This window comes from Meles meles, chromosome 18, assembly GCF_922984935.1.
Source record: "Meles meles chromosome 18, mMelMel3.1 paternal haplotype, whole genome shotgun sequence".
NCBI lineage: Eukaryota > Metazoa > Chordata > Mammalia > Carnivora > Mustelidae > Meles > Meles meles.
The window spans coordinates 5,601,085-5,621,658 of record NC_060083.1 but is presented as its reverse complement, the minus strand read 5'-3'; the positions used below and the strand labels follow the sequence as shown (position 1 = coordinate 5,621,658).

Here is a 20,574-nt window from a genome sequence, read left to right as displayed (position 1 = left end):
ATCATCTGCTGACCTTCCGGTGCCCTCTCTGACTTGCTTCTCAAAGGGTGGCCTGTGGAGCAGTAGCCCAGCATTGCCTAGGACTTTGTGAAAAGGCAGACTCTCAGGCCCCATCCTAGACATTTTGAAACCGAATCTGTATTTTTGCAGGATCCCAGGTGACTCATTTGCACGTTAAATCCTGACAAGCACTGTTCTTTTGCACAGATTCGTAAAAGCCCCCCCCCCCCCCCCCCCAAAGCCTTAACCAGGAACAGATGGCTCTCATGTAGCTGGCGACTGGGTTTCCAGCCATGGCCCCGGACCTCCATTTCTCCAGCAGCTAGCTCCCTGTGTTGTCCCCGGAGCCAGTGCATCAGAAGTTCTCACACTTCGGAAGGCACCATCAGCCCGACCCGGGCATTCATGGGCAGCCTCCTGGGCCCTGTCCTCCTGCCCTCTCCAGGCGTCCTGATGCTGGTTGTCTGTCCCAAGACTGGAACGGGAGAAGCAGCAGGCTAGAAGGACCGCTTATCCTTGTCAAGTACAAGATTCTGGAAAGACTGGGGAACTAAAAAATTATTAATATTTCCTGTGTAAAAAAGCGCTGGATTTGTTGTATCGGTCTTTAACTTGCCCCAACCCTGCCTTAACTAGACGTTTATCATAGTTAAAATATAAATAATACCATTAGCCTTCCAAGCAATGATAAAATTAGCAGTGTAAACAAAGCAAGTTAAGTGACCTTAGTCAGACCCCTAGCTGACTCTGACCCAACACCTACTAAGACGATTAGTCAGGGCAAATTTGAACAGGGCAAAGGAGCCCTGGGGAGGAGAAAGCGTCTCTCCCTATTTATTTCCTGAGAACCATCCAATGCACAGGACTGGTTCTTAAAACGTCTGCAGATGATTAGGGCCCTGGATGTGTAGAGCTTCAGCCCAGCTTCGTGCCAAACTCTGTCATGGTTAGTTTTCTCTGGGAAGAAAGTTCCTTCCAACTTAAAATTGTCCTGCTGTTAATACCCCAGCTCCCTGAGAAGGGAGTGATGTCTCCTAGAGCTCCAGCGAGCCCCGATGCAGAGTGAGAAACCAGCCGTGGTGACCACTGCCTTTCTTGGTGAAGGTGAGGTCCCGACTGGGTGAATGAGAAGTGTCTGTTGGTTTGAGGCAGACACCCGTGTCAACCCTCCCCACACCTTCCAGAGGGCCTTCTTGACTCGCCACGGCCAAAGCGAGCTCCCCTTCCTCTAAATCACGGGTTGGTGTTGCTGATTTGGACCCCCTTTGTTGGGCTTGCCTTTCTGGGATCGTTTCCTGTCCTGTTTGCTAATTTCTTGACAGTGGAGGCCCTGCATGACACTGCTTTTGGTCTTCCGTGTTGGACAGGCCCAGTATCTGAGTCAGAGCACCTGGCTAGTGTCCTACTTTTAACGAGTGAAGGAGGGAAATGCTCCTTCCATACTCGTTCGAGCTCCTCCCAGAAGATGACAATTTAATCTAGCGCTGTCAGGTTGCAGGTATATGCGGCCATTTCGACCAGTGGGCCATGTGTTAAAAGGTCTAGTTTGCAGGTGAGAGCACGTGCATACATGTGCTTGTGTGTGCATATATGTGCCTTTGTCTTTGCTTGTGGGTGTGCATGTGTGTATGCAAACATGAGTGCATGCATGTGTGTATGTGTGTGTGTGTCCATTACTTTCTTCTCCTAGGCAGCTGGAACAGTAAGCAGAGTGTGACAGTCCCTCTCTCCCTGCAGCCTCATCACACACGTACCAGACAGACTGGAGGCCAGTTGGAAACTAGACCATGCTACTACTAGTTGTGCCCGACTGCCTGGGGTCTTTCTGGCTCCTTCCTCCTCTTCCACTTCACGTCCACTATCTCCAGAATCATGCCGAAGCCTGTCGTGGCAGAGCACTCAGCGTTAGAAATTAAGCTCACAAGCCCCATTCACCATGTCTCCCCATGGTGACTCTTCTCAGGGTGAGACAGCTGAGGAAGGCTGTCTCTGGCCTGACCCCCTGCCCTGATCCAGCTCCCTCAGTTCATACGGATCCCAGCTACTGTGCTCCAGCCCCAGGCCTTCTTGCCAGTCAGCTAAACTCTTCAAATTACACGTTCTCCTCTGTAAAATAGAGATCATGGCATTAGCGGCCACACTCACAGAGATTTAAGTGAAGTGACGTCTGGCAAGTGCTTAGTAGAAACTGTGGGAGCACATTCAAAAGGAAATTCTTTACTGTCTTTCCCCTCAGGCTTGGTGTGGTGTTCTGATGAAATGAAGACAGTGAATCTTAAATATTCTTTATAGATGGTTGATTGAACAAACAAGATGTGTTTCTTGCTTACAATTGAGGACTTAATGTGTCCCTTGAGAAGTGATTTTATATTTTTGCATTGGGGTCTAATGGAGTAGAAGTACTCTGGTGGGGAGGGAGGGTGTTATTTATCAATCAAAAGTTGGCTTTGAGGTCAAAGATAAGGATCTGTCATCTGAGAGACCGATCTGCTGGAGTTGGTGTTCTGGAAGGGGGATCCCTTCAGTGAACCAGTATGGTTTTATTGCTGTAAACAAATTGATTTTTTTTTCTTTTTTTTTTTTGCTGGACGTGGTTACTACGAGCTTGTCCTCTATAAACATATTCTTGGAACAGAAAAAAAAAATGGATAAAGACACCGATGTATCCTCCCTAAGTCAAACTCTTCTGTCTCATCTGTTGAAGCTTCTGTGCCCAGGGTTGTAGGAAACCAGACCCTGGCAAGAAGGACAGGCCCCTGCGGACGGGCGGGCAGTTCCAGTCTCCACTCACCCAAGTGACTGCAGTCCAAGTTTGGAGACGTTCACCTTCTCGCCATGAGCCCTTGTGTCCACTTGCCCACTGCTAGAAATCAGAGCTGGTTCAAGTCCCCCAAGTGTCCAGGCCAACCTCTCGCAGCTCTCTCTTCCTGTCCCTGGTTTCTTCTCTGCTGCCTACAGGCAAATTTATATCTCTTGTCTGCTGAAACAAAAACAAGTCTAACAAAATGAAATAACTTTCCTCTTATCCTACGATCTCACTGCTTTTCTTACTTTCTTTTAGTGTTGTATCTATCTTATCCTACGATCTCACTGCTTTTCTTACTTTCTTTGAGTGTTCTGTGTACACACAGAGTACCCTAACCATCTGATACTGTTTCTTAACCAAAAACTTCTGCTTCATCCCTTTGGCCCTGACCTCTGTGCCCGCATTGCTTCCTAAAAGTGCTCACAGTGGCCACTCAGTTGGCAAATCCTAGACCTGTGTTGTAGGATTCCGCATCCTTGTCCTCTTTGCAGCATTTAACCCTGTTTTATGTCGGATGAACTATGTCCTTTTCTCTTGACGCTTCGACGTTTTGGGGCTTTGCTGACCCTGGAGAGAATCCCCTTTCAGGACTAGCCTGTTCCTAGAGACAGCAAATAACTTGCCTCAAGTGTACCTTTCATATGCGGACCGCCCCCCCCCCCCCCCCAGCCACCCTTTATATTGGGAGCAGGGCTCTGTTCACGGCCACTATTCCCTTGTGCTAATCACCCAGGACCAGGTACCCGACAATGAGGGCCCTCCCTTGTGTCCCAGAGCCGGCTGAAATGATTCAGACTAGCCACCCTCAGCCAGATCACCCTGCTTCGCACGTTCTTTCCCACAGAAACCACAATATAAGCTCTTACTCAGGATTTCCCTCCTTCCCTTGGCCTCCCAGCTGAGTATGGCCCTGCGTGCCATGCCTTCTGTTCCTGGGGATCTGTGACTGTAAAAACTGCCTCCTTCGTGAGAGTCATTTCCATGTCTGTGTCTCACCCTAGCCAATTAAAACAAACCCCATGCACCCTTAAAACATACATTCTTTTCTTGGAAAGTAGCCCCTCCTTTGCCTTTGGAAAGCTCTCTGGTCTTTTGACTCCTTCTCCTTTGTCTTTTTGCATTGTTCTACTCTCATCTGCTTATAGAAGCTCCGGAATCAGGAATCAGGATCATACCTACAGGCTAAGGGATTTCTAACTGTGCAATGAGGTAGATGGTAAACTAAAAATAGTTTTGTTTCCCCTTTTTTCTTTCTTTCTTCTTCTTCTTCTTCTTTTTTTTTTTTTTTTAGAGGGAGAGAGACTCTCCATGCTCAGCTTGGAGTCCAGCCCAGGGCTCGATCTCACAACCCTCAGATCATGACCTGAGCCCAGATCAAGAGTCGGGCACTTCACTGACTGAGCCACCCTGGCACCCTTTGCCTTTGTTTTTCTTAAAGGGAGGAGGGAAGAAGGGTTTAGGGAGGACGAGGGTTAGAATAAACTTTTAACTGTACATTGAACATGATCATCTGTGAAATGAAGTCAAAGAGTATCTTTACTTATCTCCCTTTAAAGTTGCCCTTGCCTTTGGAAGAACCTGGCAGGACCCAAGGCAGGGCGCTTAAGCTCCATGCCAGTCTGAGTTCAGTTATGCAGATGCCCACGCAGTAACCAAGACTCCAGCCTTGACTTGACATTGAATCTTTTCATTCTCCTACCAGGACTAGCTAACTGCTGTCGAGGAGAGAAGTGTATAGTCAGCTCTTTCTTTATTTCTGGTTTGCCTCAAGGCATCATCTTACTAATGTCAGCTTATGTCCATAAGAAGCGGGGAAGAGAAAGGACCACTGACATCTGATTTGACCAAGGCTGTCCCAAGATGGCTTTGTTCTTGTACCTGACGGGGATGAAACCTGGCTCTTCCTCCAGAGGGTGCTTTTCTGATCCCTCCAGAGACTCTGCGGCTACTTGGCCCCCAGACTTCAAATCCTGGCCCTCTCTTGCAGCTGGTACTCCACACTTAGCCCCTAGATTTCTGGTTGTCCACTCTCCACAGGATTTTCTCTGTTGGATTCCACTGCGCTTTCAAGCAGTCCCCCTGGACAGGACTTGAAATGGCTCGAGGACACATTCCCATTTAGGACCTACATCTGATTCCCTTCCACAGGTGCTTCTCAGACCTCAGGCTGCTTTACCTTCCCCATGTTGTTCTTCCCAAATGTGGGAGATACATCTTGATGCTCAGAGTGGCCTACTTCAGCCCTTCATGGGGCCTGGGTCTAGAGGGAGGCCCCGCCTTGCCCTGCCTTGGGGGTGGCCAATGGGACTCAACCCAGTGGTGGGGGGCTCTTTCCTCCCCCAAAATCCCTTTCCTTCTCTTTGTCACAGAGCTTGGAAATGCTCTCCCTTGAACTTGCCTTTGCATCCCCTATTGCTCCCAAGTCTAAACTTTCCCATCTTACGTAACCCATTTTAAGGAGTGGAAGAAAGGGGAGAGGGGCTCTTAACTGATATCTAAATATAGTTTTGTTTTTAATGATCTTCCTTAAATGTGTGCCACTATGTAGATTTAAAATTACATACAGTAGGTCAGTAGGTATTCTGTCTCTTCTGACAAATACATTGCAAAAAGAGAAGTCAGACTCTCCTCTGTAACATTTAGTCACCACGCCTTTGCAAAATCTCTCTGTTTGGACAAGGCCTTGATCTAGGTGACGGATCGTCAAGCCTGGCAGCACATCAGTGTGACCTGAGGGACTTATTTAGAATTCACACGTCAGGCTCTAGTCCATACCTCCTAAATCAGAGTCTCCAGGCTATCAGTGTTTTTATCAGGCTTCACCTGTGATGATTCTCTTGCATCGCTAAGTTCGCAGGTCTCGTGGTCAGAAATACCAGTGCCACCTTGCAGGAAGGAGCCAGTTTCTGATTGGCAAGTCTTACAAAACTTTAGTTTACTACTCCCAAGGAACTCCCTTGTAGTTCTCTTGGGAGTACATTCCAGCAAAGTCGTATTTTTATTCACGTGTCACAAGGGCTTCTCTTTCATTCGCCTTCTCTGCTCTGGATGAGTGAGCCACCTTTAGGTTTATCAGTACCTCCTTGTTGGATTTGAATCCGTTGTTATGGAATGTCGCTGTTTAATGGAGTTGCTAGGAAAGCCTGAGTCATAACCTTCAACCCCACAGTTTTTATGTTCTGGTGCTAAGTCTCTTATTAACCAGTTTATCCACTTGTTCTTTACTAGGCTTGACTACTTGGATCTTGGCTGCCAATTCTCTTGTTTTGTGTCTTGGTAGCCTTGGGGATTTTAAACATTTCACCCCTTTCTCTTTCTCCTTAATCAGAGAATTGAAGTTCTCCATGGTTCTCATCTGTAACCTCTGGATATGAAAAATGATACCAAAAGTTCATGACCATTCCAATGTTTTCCTGATCTGCTATTTTGATTTTTGTCTTCAGCCGATGGTGAAGAGCTCTGTTCTGTTCACAGTCTCAGCTTTGATACCGAGGGTTATTTGGGGGCCTCCTAAGAGGTAGGTGGTGGACACATAGACAGGACACATAGCTGTAAGTGAGGGTCTTGGGTGATTGGAAGAATTCATGCCTCTCTTCTTCCTCATTTCTGGAATCTAAATAATTAAAAAAAATCTAAGGCTTCTCTGTTTCCGATCTTCACCAGCCTTTACCAGTTTTTACTTCTCTATCCGTGTAGTTACTAGAGTACTCTTGTCAATTGTAAATCTCCCCACCCTAATTCTCTCCCAGCCCACCCCAGCAACTTTATAGCTTCCTGTTATTTGCAGATAGATTCAGAAGCAAAGCAGTCAGTTCCTCTACAACCTGGTGCCAAAGTGCATTTCCAGGTTTGACTTCCATTTCTCCCTACTATGCTCCTAAAATTTTCCATTTTGTCATGATTCTCCAAAAACTCCCTGCCCTTTCATGGGAATATACTTTTCCCCATGCAGTTCCCTTCCCCGCAACTGGAATTGGGGAGGGGAAAGGGAACTCATTAGTTGAGCTGCTACTGTGTTCCAGGCAGTCTGATAAATGTACCATAAATGGTCCATGAGAACCACTTTGGATTTTATTCTAAAAGCAATGGAAAACCCTTGAAGAATTCTTAAAATGGCTTTGAGGAGGTATAAAGAATATGCAGTAAGCTAAATGTGTGTGAAGTGTACAGTCTAATTTTTGACATATACATCGACCCAGGAAATTATCACCATGCTCAAAATAATGAGCATACTTATCCCCCAAAGTTTTGTATGATCTTTTATAATCCCCCACTCAGAACCTTCCTTCATTGCAACTACTGATTTCCTCTCTGTTACTATAGATTAGTTTGCATTTTACGTAAATATGATTAATTACTTGCATCTCCACGAAGTATGTACTGTGTGTGTGTGTGTGTGTGTGTGGCTTGTAGGTTTTTCATAGATATCTTTTATCAGGTTAAGAAAGTTGCCTTCGTATTTCACTGAGAGTTTTTATCAGGAATGGATGCTGTATTTTGTCAAATGTTTCCTATCAGTCTTTTAAAATGATCATTTTTTTTTTGATTTTTTTTTTTTAGTCTGCTAATTGATTGCTTTGAAAGTTAAGCCAAAAGTACATTCCTGGAATAATCGTACTTGATCATGACTTACTAGCCTTTTTATATATATTGTTGGATTAAATTTGCTAAGATTTTCTTTAGAAAATTTGTATCTACATAGTTTTCTTGTGACATCTTTTTCAGGACTTAGAGTAATGCTGACCTAATAGAATGGCTTGAGAAACATTTCCTCTCTTCAGTTTTCTTCAAGAGATTCTTCAAATGGGCATTCTTTCTTCAGCTGTTTGTTAGAACTCACTAGTGAAGTTGCCTATACCTGAAGTTTCCTTCATGAGAAGGTTTTAAACTATAAATTCAGTTTTTAAAAATACAGAGTCATTTGGTCAGGTTACCTATTTCTTCTTGAGCAAATGTTGGTTTTACCTCTTTTAAGGAATTTGTCCATCTCTTCTGAGTTTCACATTTATTGACATAATGTTGTTCATAAAAAATAATGGTTTTGAGATCTGTAGAATCTGTAGTGATGTCGCATCTCTCATTCCTGCTATTGCTGATGTGGTTTTCTCACCTACCCTTCCCCACACCCCAGGAGTCAGGCTGGAGGTTATCAGATTGATTGATCTTCTCAAATAACCAGCTTTTGATCTCATTTGTATTCTCTGTTGTGTTTTCTCTTTTATATTTGATTTCTGTTCATATCTTTGTTATTATTTTGAGTGTAACTTTGATTAGGGTTTTGTTTTGTTTCGTGTTTGTTTTTTGTTTTTTGTTTTTTTTTGCAGGAGGGTTTGTTTTCAAGAAAGAAGCAACTGACAGGGTATGAGACCCATCTTTAGGCTTTTTTTTTTTTTCCTTCCCTCTGGTGGGTGAAAGAGAAGTTATTTTGTCTTTTGTGACCTCTAGAGGGATTGTTCTCTCTAATCCTTTCATGTGTTTCTCCCCACTGCCTCAGTTAGTTTTCTCACAGGTATGCACTAAGCAGCACTCAGCTCAAAACACAGGGAGGATGCTCTGCTAAAATCTGGAACTTTCTCTGTTTCTCCGCAGCACTGTTCTCAGTAGTCCCCATCCCTGCCAAGCTCTGGCTTCCTTCGCCTCTTGGACACTTAGTACTGTCTCCGCCACTCAGCAAGACCCCTGAGCTGTCTGCTTCCCTGTCCCTGTTCCACAGCCTGAACATTCTTTTCCAGCATTAAGCTGGGGCAGTCATACAGTTTTGGCTTGTTTCTTGTCTTTCAGCTGTCACTTTCCTTCATCGCCTCAGGCCTAATGTTTTGAAAATAATTGTTGTATGTATTTTGTATCATTCTTTAGTTATTTCATATGGGAGCATAAATCTAGTCCCTGTTACTCCATCTCTGTCATAGAAACAGAAGGCCTATCCCTTTGAAGGGTTTTAAGTAGAGGAGCAAGATTATACCAGTTGAGGTTTACGAAGATCATACAGACCGCAGTGTGGAAAACAGATCGGAAGTGGGGGAATGGGTAGGCTATTGTAGGAATGAATGCAGGCAAAGCGCGATAGGTATTGAAGGTAGATTTTTGCAGCAAACATGGACACAGACGACAGATCCGGACGCCTCTCGAGATGGAATCTGCAGGGCTTGGGTGTAGAGTGGGGAAGAAAAGGACAAGTCAAGGTTGCTTCCTAGTCTTTTTCTAGACCAGTTGAGCAGATGGTGAAAGTGGGCAGGTGACACGGGGGGGAGGGCATTGTGGGAAGGCAGAGGTCAGGAGTGACTGTGCGTGGACTTGAGATGCTTCTTTAATCATTCAGGTGGAGCTGGTCAGATAGGCAGAGGGCTGTAAGACTGCAGAGCTCCAGGGAGAGGTCAGGACTAAAGACAAAAATATTTGTCAATGTGTACTTGTTCAAAGCTCTGGGACAGAGACATAGAGGAGTGTAGGGGCAAGGAGTCTCAGGGAAGAGCTTAGAGGAGAAAAAAGGACTCAGTACATAATCCAAAGGTCTTCAGCACCAGAGTCAGGGAAAAGAAAGAGCTTAGACGGAGACCAAGAAGCATATAATACTTAGTTCCTTTAAAAACCATGTATCATTCCATAGTATAATTACCTGTTTTTCTACCTGTCACTCAGGTGGGGAGCCCCTGCAGTCAGGGGCACTGCCTTACTTTGTATCACTCATGTGTCACATGGTACCTGACACACACACACTGGATCCTTTCAGTGAATGAATGAATGAATGGAGTCAATGAATGAATGAGGTTAAGAGATGATTGGTGTGAGGTCAAAAGGACACAGACTCTTTGTAGTCCAAAGGGCTCCAGAAGAGGAAAAGTTAGGCAGGCTCAGGGAAAAAGAAAACCAACAAAGAACAAATGGTCCAGAGCCATTCCCGTGAGCTCCTAATGGGCACGCCAGGGAAGTGATCTCTGAAGTGACTTCCGTGGATATGGTGAACTTGGATGGGAACTCTCTGGCTTCCTGCTACAGAACTCACAAGGAGACAAAACAATGTGTCGGAGTCGGGCTTCCTTGGTGGATGTTTCTATTCTTTCGGTCTTTTGTCTGTTTTCAAGGAGATCAAAGCACGTCTTATGAAATGTTTTGGCCGAGGCTTGGAATTTAAGATACTCAAAGGTTCAGAGTGGACATTAATTAAAAAAAAAAAAAAAAAATCACTGACCCTTTTGGACCAGGCGCCCACCCCAGGAGTCAGAAGAGGCCAGGTGTGTCCCTGCCAGCCCCACAGAAACATAAAGATGTCTTCCCCAAGGGGTCAGGCTAAGGATTACTGACAGCTCCCTGTCTACCCCCTGCCATGCTGGAGAGCCAAACCTCCCTCTCTTGACTTACGGGACTGGCAGACACAGTGACAGGAGCCTGGCCAAGGAGCCTGGCCAGAATGCTGGCCAGGAGTAAAATCCGAACGGAGTGCTGCAGAGAAAGGCAACCGTCGGAGGTTAACCACGACATTTACGGTTTCATAATTTCTACTGAGAGCCGTGGCCTCGGGTCCCCCACAGTCAGCAAGCTGAGCTGACCCTGGAAGGTTTAACTGTCTGGTTAAAGCTATAATAAAGTTTATTTTTGTTAAAACGTGAAATGAGTCTGAGTTTGGATTTTTCAGCCTGGTGGCTTTGTGTAAACAGTTTACTTTACATCGTTTTTGGCTCGTTTTCAATAAACCACCATGATAATCCCATTCACAGACAAAACAGATCACAGATTAGCAGACAGGCCGCTGTGAAACAGCATGTTACCTGCTCTTTGTGTGAAATGTAAAGATCTGTTTTTAAGAAAGGAATCGTCCCTCTCTCTCCTCCAAGTTCGAAAACAGGTTTCTTTGGACTTCTCTGGAAGAGAAGAAACATTACATTGTTTTAGCTCCTTTTTATACTACGAAAATAGATTTTAATTAAGCACATAAAGTGAGCCGGGCTAGGAGCTGTTATTTTCCAGAGAAGGCATGCTGGCTTTATTCAAATTGGAAGAGACCCCAGGAGAACGCCAGAATCACCTATTGCTTACATTTCATTTTAATGTGCTCAAGTTCAGTAAAAGTTTATCATCTCCATTAAACCAGTACCTATTGGAACTGATTTAATCTCGTTAGCACAAAGAACCACATGAAAGAAAATCAAGTCCCCAGGACAAGATTGTGCATAGCACGGTTTGCGGGTCTAAATTACATAAAAGAAATGGTCATCTCTGCTGAAGACCAAGTGCCTCTCACCTGCTGTTGTGCGTGTGCACGTGTGCGTGCGTGTGCGAGCAAGTTGTGCTTTCGTGGGTGTGCGGAGATCCACACCCTCTGCTCTGTGGCACTCTGGCTGCCTGCCCTGGTGCAGCACGCCCAGGAGGCTGCCGGGTTCTGGAGACCTGAGCTGCTCAGTGTCACAGCACTGCTGTGCTCCCACGCAGACCATGAACTGTGTGACATTTGGACAAACAAATGTCATGCCTAGGGGCGCTGGTCCAGCATCTACTGGCAGCAGCACAATGAGGACGTATACGCATATACCCTGGCTCTATCCCCAGAGACGGCAGCACACACACAGACACACACGTGCCTTCCTCACAGGGGGTAGGGTCAGCTTGCTCTTCACTTTCAGCCCACTCCTTTCCATATACCAGAAAGCCTTCCGAAGTTCGAGGCTAGACGCCCAAGAATCCAGGGATGTTCAATCTTTTATTCAACATGCGGCTTGACCTGGGGACCTGGGCTATGAATGACAAGGTGGTGTGGGGCACGCGGCTTCCCACAGATGTCAGCTCACCTGAGACACCGCTGATGGGCCAGTGGGTATAGCAGATGTGGTCTGAGCTCAGTGGAGACTAATAGGTCTGCAGGCAGAAGCTGAAGGACCTGGTTTCTCTGGAAGACTCCGTGAGTGCTCTGGTGTAAGTAGAGCCTCTTAAGGCCCCAGGTGAGGAGGCATGGGACAGAGCGTGTGTCTCTCCCCCTCCCCCCAGTTTTATGCCGTGAATCAGTGGGGGCTCTGGGAAGCACAGCCTTGTATCAGCACTGGGTGTTTTTAGCTTTGGGAACAGAGGGTGCCTGTCACCCTCTGCACAAACCTAAGTGTCTTAGCTATAGGGACTGTGGTGTGGCACAGCTTTGAAAGCTCTTTGGCAAGGAAGGGAGCCTGGAGTGGAAGAATACGTGATGACATTCTTTTGGATGGCTCTGATTCTCCCTCGGGATCTCTTGAAAATACCTGGTTAAGCTTTGACTAGGGGTTCTAGGCCCCTCGTACACAGGGTGGAGCATGAGTCATGGGGGACTGAGTGGGTGTGGGTGACGGTCCTCTGACTCCATTACTCATTGGCTGAAGAGAGATTTATAGACCCTCTGTTGAGTTCCACACCTACCAGTAGACCTGTATTGGTCAGCTTGGGCCACCACATTACACATGTCCATGGTTGGGTGGCTTAAACAACAGGAGGTTCTCTCTCATGCCTTTAGAGGCCGTGAAGTCCAAGCTCCAGGAGGCAGCAAGGCAGAGTTCATTCCGAGACCTCTTTTCCCGGCGAGTGGGCAGCTGCCATCTCACTGCGCTCCCATGACTTCTTTTGGGCGTGCAGGGGGAGGGAGAGTGTGCGAGCTCTCTGGGGTCTCTTACAAGCGCACTGATACCATCCGACTGGGGCCCCACCCCTGTGACCTCATCTAACCTGATTTCCCTCCAATAGATCCATCTCCAGATTCTGTCATATTAGGGGTTGGGGCTTCCTTTGTCGTTTTCAGAGCACAAGTGTTCCATCCATCACATGACTCCGTGGAGGTCATGGTCCCCCAAGACCTTTACCAAAAAGAGAGGACCGCACAGTCCCTGGGGAGGAGAGTTGGCAGTAGCAGCCTCCTCTCCTTTCTCACCTCTGCTCTCTGTCTCTTGAACATTCCAAGTTCACCTGCTCTTCCCTCTTCTGGAGTCAACTTGCCCACCTCCAAACACACCGGCTGTCTCAGCCCTCAGCTCATGGTCACCTCTTCACAGAGGCCTCGCCCACCTTCCTGTGGGACCCTCACCTACTCTCATATTTAACCTGGTGGGTTTTTTCCCAACACTGAGAACTAGTGAGAAGTATTTTGTGTGTGTGTCTCCTTGTTGACCATCTGCATACTCCCAGCAGTGTGGGCTCCGTAACAGCAGGGACCTAGTCTTCAGAACTACTTCTGTGTCCCCAGAAAACTAGGACAGCACCCAGGCAGGGCAGGTGGCAGCAATGAAGTGTTGATGAATCCCAAGTATCCCAGAGACACAGGGAGTACACAAATGGGGCAGAGGGGTGGAGGAGACTAACCTCTGGCATCTGAGCTAGACCTTGTAGGAGAGGAAGGATTCTGACAGATGGACACATGGGGTGAGGAAGGAAGGTAATCCATCTCTATGGCTCTGGAAAGACCACGTTTGGGTTTTCAGATTAAATCAATCAGTCTCCCTCCCTCCCTCCCATCCTTCCTTTCTCTCTCTTTCTTCCTCCCTCCCTCCCTCTTTTCCAACACAAACTCATAGGCTTCTCTGGAGAGAAGATAGTCTTATGCTACAATAACTGATCTCTGGCCCTCAGAAAGTTTTTCTCCATGTCTGACTTCAAACCTGAACTTCTTCCTTCATCAAATTTAGGCTCCCTTATCTGCCTTTTATTAGAAACACTATAAACTCTACTCATCATCCATTCAGTGGCAACACCGTAAACTCTGTTCATCATCTTTTTTTTTTTTAATATTTTATTTATTTGACAGAGAGAAATCACAACTAGGCAGAGAGGCAGGCAGAGAGAGAGAAGGAAGCAGGCTCCCCGCAGAGCAGAGAGCCCGATGTGGGACTCGATCCCAGGACCCTGAGATCATGACCTGAGCCGAAGGCAGAGGCTTTAACCTACTGAGCCACCCAGGTGCCCTCTGTTCATCATCTTTAACATTGGGGAAAAGACCATGCAACTGAGAAACAGTGATACTCCTATTTGAAGTGTCCTCTTTTAATTTAAAAAATGCGAAATAATGGGGCCCCTGAGTGGCTCAGTCTGTTAAGCATCCAACTCTTGATTTTGGTTCAGGTCAAGATCTCAGGATCGTGAGATCGAACCCCACATTGGGCTCTGTGCTGGGCACGGAGCCTGCTTCAGATTCTCTCCTCCCCCTGGCTGTTCCCCGCCACTTGCGTGTGCTCTCTCTTTCTCTTAAAAAAAAAAAAAAAAAAAAGGCTAGGGGCACCTGGGTGGCTCAGTGGGTTAAAGCCTCTGCCTTCAGCTCAGGTCATGATCCCAGGGTCCTGGGGTCGAGCCCCGCATCGGCCTCTCTGCTCAGCAGGGAGCCTGCTTCCTCCTCTCTCTCTGCCTGCCTCTCTGCCTACCTGTGATCTTTGTCTGTCAAATAAATAAATAAATTCTTTAAAATAAAAAAAAAGGCTAAATAATACTGGGTCAGGGGCAGTGAGTAGAATTGTGCTTTACGTCCCTGGATGGCTCTTGGTTTGGCCTCATGTTAGGGGAAGTTTCTTAGATTCTCATTTGAGTGAGGAATAGTAGGAAAAGCAGAGCAAGGGAGCTTTAGGAAACACCGTGGCTCTAGATGCTTGTTTTGTTTTATAACCTGAATCCTCAGGGCATAGGCCCTGTTCGGAAAGCTTTGCTGAACAGGCATTCATTCAGCAATTTGATGGCATCGCCCCGGGGCCCATCATGGTGCTTGGTGCTGACTCATCTGTGAAGGCGAAGATGTGGTCCCACAGTGGGGCAGGTAGAGTGAGTCATGAGTCCTGTAGGTGGGACTTAGGTGTATAGGGTGGTGCATGGCAAAGGCTGAACAAGACTTGGAAGGGCAAATAGAGTCCTCTGAGCAGTGCCTTTCCAGCATGCCCCAGACCACAGGCCTTGGTTTAACCTTGCCTGTATCAAGGACTGGGCCAGGGCTTTCCAGAGCTCCTCAGGGACTTGGTGGCCGCACAGGTGAGGCAGGAGATGCCCTCTCTCCACGAGGCAGCCTGGCATTGCTCCTGAGGTCTTCTCGGTGGGTCAGCTTTGGTCTATTTCTCTAGGACGCAGAAAACATAAATTAAGGTTCAAAAGCAGGACAGCAGCTAAGAAGAGAGCTGACTTTGAAGCTTAGAGCCTTAGGTTGAAGGGAATTCTCTTGGCTGAGTCACAAAGGAAATAAAATGCCATCATAAGGAGGGTAGCTTTAGATTTTTCACTTTATCTTCAAAATAAAAGATTAGGGACACAATTCTGGTTGAGATGGCTAAGCGATGCCTGCATAATTGAATTTCATGCTCATTATTTCCCTCTGAAGTGGTGTACACAAGCAGTCATTGGAAAGCAGGTTTCACAAATACACTGGCCAGGGCCCTGCTGAACTTTACACCTTTCTACAATTTTCCACATTCTTTCAGCCTCCCTGGCCACTGTGCATGACTGTCCAAGGCAGTGCTCATCTCGCTGGTGAACCAGCCCAGTTCGAGAGCGGCTTCTCCTCTGCCAGCAGCCTCGTCACAGGATCCGAACATTGTATTTCTGCACGAGATTAGACATGGTCTGGGGGATACTTTATACAGTGTTGGGTAGGCAATTCTCCTGCGGCTTTGACACCTCAAACTGAGTTGTGTCCGAGTCTGAACGGAGAACACACCAAAGCTCAGGGGTACTATGCATGTGTTAGGGTGGGTGGGCCCTCAGGAACTCTCTGGACCTTTTTTTTTTTTTTAAAGATTTTATTTATTTATTTGACAGAGAGAGAGATCACAAGCAGGCAGAGAGGCAGGCAGAGAGAGAGAAGGAAGCAGGCTCCCCGCAGAGCAGAGAGCCCGATGTGGGACTCGATCCCAGGACCCTGAGATCATGACCTGAGCCGAAGGCAGTGGCTTAATCCACTGAGCCACCTAGGCGCCCCTCTGGACCTTTTATTTAACTTTGCTGTGGACCTGAAATTCCTCTAAAAAAATAAAGTCTTTTTTTTTTTTTTTTTTTTAAAGAATATACCAGGGTCACTGCTGTGATAAAAGAGTATGCCGGGGCCATTGTTGTGTTGTGGGCCCACTCTGAGCCCTTGTTTCCTCTTTGTTACTCAGTTTCATTTTTTTGTTTTAAAGAGGCAAAGGAGATTGTTCAGTGCCAGTGAATGAATGGCCTCTGCTGAAAATCCAGGAATTGTTTGGGAAAAATCCTCAGCTCCTCGAAAATGGCCACATTATTATTATTATTATTATTATTATTATTATTATTATTATTATTTTTAGGTTATTTATATTGGAGAGAAAGAGAGAGAATGAGCATGAGTGGGGAAGGGGCAGAAGGAGAGGGAGAGACTCTTAAGCAGACTCCCCACTGAGCATGGAGCCTGCAGCGGGGCTCAGTTTCATGACCCTGAGATCATGACCAGAGTCAAGAGTTGGATGCTTAACTAACTGAGCCACTCAGTTGGCTCAGTTGGTTAATAATAATATTATTATCATTAACATCAAGTCAAATTGAAGCTTGATTTGACAGTAATAATGTCTGTGGATCCCAAGTTGGGGGCATCCTCCTGGATGGGGAGTTGGTGGAGTTTCTTATTTGCACCCTGCTGTGTTCACAAGAAGTTTGGGCACGAGGATTCCCATGCACTTCTTTCTTCCCAAAGGCTTCTGATGCAGCCTTCTGGCAAGGTGCCTCCTTGCCAGTTCTGTTGGAGGAAGGTCAGGGTTCATGGGTCTCAACTGTTGGCTGTGAGGCCCTGTGAGTCTTCTCTGGGACAGAAGAAGGGCACCAGTCAGCACTGAGATGCTTCCCATACGTTATCTGAGAGGCATAGGTACGGTCGTCCTTACCCACCGTGCTTCTCAAACTTTCTTTGGGAAAGACAGGGCTGGTTGGGTTTGGGGAGGCTTTAACAATGTTTTCTTCTTCTTTCTCCATATTTTCACAGACCTGTATTTTTGGTCCATGCCCCACGCACACTGAGATGAGCCCAAGGATTGAGTGTGAATGTTCCAGCAAAAGACAAGTTGCTATAAAATGTGCGCAGCTACGCACCAGCACTGACCATCAGAGAGAGGAAGCAGCCTGTCTCATCTCGTGCCACTGGTCTGCAGGTCCAGTCCAGGTCAGAATGACTCCAGCACTTCTGCTCTGTGTCTAGAAACCATGAAGAGTGCCGTGAAAATTACAGCTGACCCTTGAGCAGCATGGGTTTGAACCACATGTATCCATTTGTATGTGGATTGTTTCCGGTGAGTACAGGATGGTACTGTAAATATATTTTCCTTTCCTTACTGTGTTCTTAATAACACTTTCTCCAGCTCCTATTTTTAGGGGCTACAGTATGGAATATACACACAACATACAGAATAGGTGTTCATTGACTGTGTTGTTGGCAAGTCTCCTGGTCCACAGCAGGCTATATTGTAGTTGAGTTTTGGGGGAGTCAGAAGTTACACATGGATTTCTGACTTCCTTGGGGCAGGGGTCGGCACCTCTCACCCCACTGTGTTCAAGGGTCAGCCCTAGTTATGCAAGGAGTTACTAGATTTCTTGTGAATTCTCGTGGAAACAAAATGGAAGGAAGGAGAACCTCTCACTTTCCGAAACTCTGCTCTCCTGATTTGACTCAAACTAATCAGGTGTGTTACTCCCAACCCTTCCAGGGAGGACCACGAGTCTTGGTGGCTGTTCTCCCATCTTCTTGCCAACCTCTTCCCCGTCACAGTGCCCCTCACTCACCCCTTCCCTCCAGTCCCTTAGCGTGGAGCGTGGAATTCAAGGAGGTGAGGGGAAGAGCAGAATCAGAAGAGTGAAATAAATTACAGTGTCCAGAGAGCCCTCAGGAATCCAAACATAGTAAAATTATTATGTTTAATGTAAAAATTGAACTTAAAATAATTCTGCTCTGTGTTTAATAACAACAGGTAGGGCTCAGCTAAGCCAAGTCAGCCAGGGTCCTTTCGGCCAGGCGGTCTGACTTCTCTTAGTGAACAGAGAAAGCAAGGGCGAGCTCTTGAAGGTTAATAGAATCTATCACCTCCTCAAGAATGCAAACTGTATAAATACTCAGGTTTTAAAATAAAATCCCCCAAAGCCAGCATTGCAAAATGAGGTCAGCCTGGTCTGGCAGGGCCTTCTGTGCCGAGTGGTGGTGTGTCTTGTGAGCAGGACATCCCTGACGTATAGAGGCAGCCTTCGCCTCTAGATTGTATATCGAAACCACGAAAGCAGAACTCCCATAGCTCAAGTTTATAGAAATCCGTGACAATGTTTGAAGTAGTTAGTTGAGACTAAAACAGTCTGACATCACAGCCTTGGGGAAGGTGATGGAAATTTCTTCATTTCTATGGAAAATTGAAAAAAAAAAATCTTTTCAGGTGTTTCCGCTGGCCACCCAAGTGCTGCCCTTGGGCTGCCGTTCTCTTCTAGGTTTGGAATATCACACAGAGGTACAGAGACGCTGCTTAAGATGTCAGCCACGTCTTTGAGTTCCATGTATCAGCCTGTGCTGGTGACCTTCTACTTTGCCCACCTGCCCCGATTCATTGTCCAAGCGTCTCTGCTTTGCTTGGTGTCCAGGAAAGTGATCCCAGTGGGAGCTCCCTCGCCTCTGACTTCAGCTGGATTTGGCAAGTAGGAGCCACCAGCAGGAAATGGGAGGGCAGGAAGAGAGAGAGAGGGCAGGTACCGTTCCCCACAGGGGCTCCTGTTCTGTGTCTCCGGCTCTGTAGAGGCTCTCGCACATGGTTCCCTCCCATTATCCCTTTTTGCCAAGGTAAGAGTTAACAGTTTTCCACTGGGTGACTCACTACAGACCTGTCTGTTTTCTGTAGGGACCCTGGGTGCTAGGCACACTTGCCCCTTAGCTTTAAGCCCTGGGCAGGAGTGTCTGTGCCCCCAACTTAATTTGTGTATCATAATACTATATGAATTGTGCAGAGGATAAATGAGCTAAGCTCATGTTGGTAAGAACAACAACAGAAAAGGGTCATTTCTTCCTATCTTTTAAGCATTTGTTTTGCATATCCCTTCTGATCATTTGTTGGTGGTAAAAAAAACCACCAACAGTGGTTTATTAATTTGTCCTTTTTTTTCTGTTTCTGGACTGAGCTCATCCTCATCAGTCCCACTTGTTTCTCATAGCAGGGTCAGATGTTTATAATCTATGTTGCATATGGTCAGATTCATGTTGTCTGGGAGTATCTGTGGCTGCTTCTTGAGTTTCTGTTGCCACTGGTATGTTTAAGAAGCCTCCTTCAGCTTTAAGCAAAGGCTCTCTGGGGGAAATGTCGGTGTTTTGGGACTTCTTTCCCAGATTCGATACAACCATCCTCATTCCTCTCCTCTGACCAGGTTTGTCTGGAAGGATAACGGGAAGTTTATGCATCCCCTTGTCAGTGGTTTAAGGGGCCTTGGTCTGTAGCTGTCTCTGAGTCCATGCTGGTCTCTGCCCTGTTGATGATGTGATCTGTTCCCTGGGCACCCAGTATCAGTGGCCACTCACATAGGTCCAATCCCATCTGGCCTTTGGGAGCACTGGTGATATCCTGGCCCTGTCCTTGGGTCATAAAGTTTCTGCATTCTGTTCTGACCCCTCTGCTGCTATCTTGAAACTCTCAGCCCCTCCATACCCGCCACCAGAACTTACAGGACCTCTGATACTCTCCACACAATATACCAAGTAGGAACAATCCTGAGTCCACCTGCGACCCATCTGTGTAGATGCTTACCTTAGCTCATGGGCTCCATATTGGTCTAGCACCCAGTTGAACCTGAAACATTTAAAAGGGCTTAAAATGGCCCCAGTCTGTGGCCAGAGAGATGAGGAATGAGCTGCCTTGCAGTGGGGTAACCCTGAGCTTTTGTTTTTAGCCTATTAAGTTCTGACAAGGATTTTGAACTCAAGGGAATGGTCTGGACTTGTGCTCCTGACTTCCTGTTCCTCCTCCTCCTCCTCCTCTTCTTCCCTCCATAGCTCTTGCTCATGCACACAGACTCATTCTCCACTTCCTCCTAAGGCATTGGGGCCCCTTGCTTGGGGTATCGGGTTTTATCTGCTTGGGAATTATGGTAAAACTTGATAGTTGAATCTCTGAACTCTGCTTTTGAGAGGTCAGAGGAGCTTTGGCAGTTGGTAATCTTTTTCATTTCTCAACAAAGACTGGCTTTTGAGATCATCATTTCTTAGGAAGACAGAGATTCAGGGCTCCTCTGTGTGTGTACATTCTCCCCTCCCCTCTCCTTCCTCCCTTCCATCTTTCCTCTCTCCTTTTCCCTTTCTTTCTTCTTCCCTTCCATCCTTCCTCTCTCCCTCCCTTTCTTTTTTCCTCCTCTCCATCCTCCCTCCCACCCTCCCTCTTTCTTTCTGTCAACAAATATTGATCGAATGCTTGCAACATCCATGCCATGCCCATTTCCTTTGCAGTACAAAATAGTGTCCACTGTAGTGTTTTTGGAAAGTGGTCTGATGCACATACCAAGTGTGTTTCATCAAGGAGAATGGGACCCAAATCAAAATTACTGTCAGACATTTTGGTAGGATTGGTTTTTTCCTCGTAAGAGCTAGATCCTGTGTGTAACTTTAATCAGAGCCTGTAACTTTTCATGACATTATAGATGCGCAAATTTTATAAACATGTGTTTAGGTCAAGAGATGAGAGGAGAGACAATCATCGGAATCTTCTCGGCAGGGAGGGGTGAACGGTACAATTATAGAATGTGATGGTAGTAGATCCGTGTGTCATCTTCCTAGAAATGACGACACCGCTGGGTGTGTTGAGGGGGAATCCAGAGCATCTGTG

The 20,574-nt window shown here is 46.5% G+C and overlaps 1 pseudogene; it reads right to left on the bottom strand.

Moving 5' to 3' along the window:
• Nucleotides 1-264: 264 nt before the first annotated feature.
• Nucleotides 265-20,574, bottom strand: part of LOC123929352 — a 97,082-nt pseudogene continuing 76,772 nt past the window's right edge.